This window comes from Octopus bimaculoides, chromosome 6 (assembly GCF_001194135.2).
Source record: "Octopus bimaculoides isolate UCB-OBI-ISO-001 chromosome 6, ASM119413v2, whole genome shotgun sequence".
In the NCBI taxonomy this organism is placed as follows: Eukaryota; Metazoa; Mollusca; class Cephalopoda; order Octopoda; family Octopodidae; genus Octopus; species Octopus bimaculoides.
Window position 1 is genome coordinate 107,876,226 of NC_068986.1, and position 2,365 is coordinate 107,878,590.

Genomic DNA, 2,365 nt, shown 5'->3' on the forward strand with positions numbered 1-2,365 from the left:
CACAGTCAAATGACTGAAACAAGTAAAAGAGTAAAAGAGAGTAAAAGATACCTACGTCAATGTTCACCTCAACTCGACTTTGTTTCCTCATAACTTTCAGAAAAATGGATATTTTTTTAATGAAAGTATCGGATCTTTTTTAAAACGGGGGCCACATTTTTCATTAACGAAACACTTTGAAACTTGGAACACTGGTAGAATGTGTCATATAAAACATCTTTTTCTCTTAGTCTTCTTTAAAAAAAAAGAAATCCATAAGTTATTCCATGTGAAAGTTGTCGTATTTCTGTAATTTCAACCAATCACTGACGTCCATTCAGCCGATATACATTAAGTGCCGACTACATAAACAAACGATTCTGAAACAATTAACCCTAACTCTAGGGTTAGGGTTAGGGTTAAAGCAAATTTAAAATGAAAAAAGCAAATAAAACGAAGGTATGGAGATTAAATACGCTTTACATCGCTTAATCACCCAAAGGAGTAAATATAAACAACTGAATACTTGTCAGTGATTGGTTGAAATTATCGAAATAAGACAATTTTTTACATGAAATAAATTCGAATACAAAAATATTTTTCTGTTCTATAACACAAAATAGATAAGTATACGAAGTTTGAAAGTCTTTCGGTACCAAAAACACTACGTAAAACATTAATGAAAAATGTGGCCCCCATTTTAAAATAGATCCAAAGTATCTACAAATAAGCTTCAAATGGTATACATTCCGATTCTATAGGAGTGTGTGGTGAAAAAGTTTTTTTACGAAGGTGAGAAGAGTTTCGGAAAATTCACTTGATTCAGTTTTGTTTTCTCGTAATTTTCAGAAAAATGGGTAATTCTTTATGAAATTTTCTACAAATACTTTTCAGTGTGTTTAGATTACGATTATATCGGAATTTATTATGAAAAAAACAACAGGAAAAAATGGTGGACTTGCACACATCACATATATCTGTAAAACGAATTTCGAAAAAAATGTGATGTGTGTCAGTATGTATGCGTACGAGTTCACCATTTTTCGTTTTCCATATTAAATCTCGATGTAATTGTAAACTACACTCTATGAAAGGTATTTGTAAAAAAAAATTCAGTAAAAAATACCCATTTTCCTGAAAGTTACGTGAAAACAAAACCGACTCGTGCAAATCTTCGAAAATTCCTCACTTCTATCTTCAGAATAAATTCACCACAAATTCTGATATAAACGTAATTTAAACCATCTGAAGCATATTTGTAGAAAATTTCTTTTAAAAATATTTATTTTTCTGAAAGCTGTGAGGAAACAAAGTCAGGTGGGCACACTTGTGTAGATGCGCCAAATATTATACATTTAAACACCTTTCGGGACTATATCTCTGCATCAAGCCTCTCTCTCTCTCTCTTTCTTTATTTCTCTTTCTCTCGCCCTTACTGTTACAACGACACCGACATTTCATGCTCCCCTGAACTAACCCACCATTTCTCGTCTTCTTAGAATCACACTTTGAATTATTTACATCTTCATCTCTTCTCATCATCTTTAATGCGTTCCAAAACGAATATTGTCATCCCTAAACTGCTTCGTTCTGGAAATCCATCTCCATGCACAAAATTTCCCAGCCAACAGAAAATCAATTTACGCATAAATTACAGCCACCTCATCATCCTGGGGAAAGTCACCGAAAGCTTTGGACGTCAATCTCTTCCTTGCACAATTTAATAATTAAAAAATATTTTTAAAAAAGAGAGAAAAGAAGGAAAACAAAGAGAAACAAAAGAAAAGGTGGGGGTTGGTTGGTCTTTATCGGTTCTCTTGAACTGAAGAAAAGATAAATACCAAGAATAAACAAAGGATCCGGACGTTTAATTGGTTTACTATGTCATATGTAAATATAAAGTATATTATTATTATTGGTGGTAATCTTCCAGTTTCGAGGGGTAAAAGAAATATTCAAGGGAAATAACTTCAGTCTTATATGTATAGAAATATATATCGTCCTATTAAGTTGCCCCTCGAAACTGGAAGATTACCTATATATACATACATATACAAGCATATACATATATATATATATATATATCCACATATACACACAAATCCATACACAATATGAAAATTGTGTCCCATGTGGAGGGACAACGGTTTGAACGCAAAGACGGGACATATAGTATATATATATATATATATATATATGAAAGAAGGTTTGAAAATGCACTTATTTTTAAAAAAATATTTATTTACTTAACCGGTTTCACTTTTTTAGAAAAAGATTATCAAAAGTCTTTGAGAATAATAAAAAATGTTAAAAAACAGTCTGAGTATTAAAATGCATATATACATTCTTTGATGATAAAATATATTTAAAGTATAAAGCTTTGTAT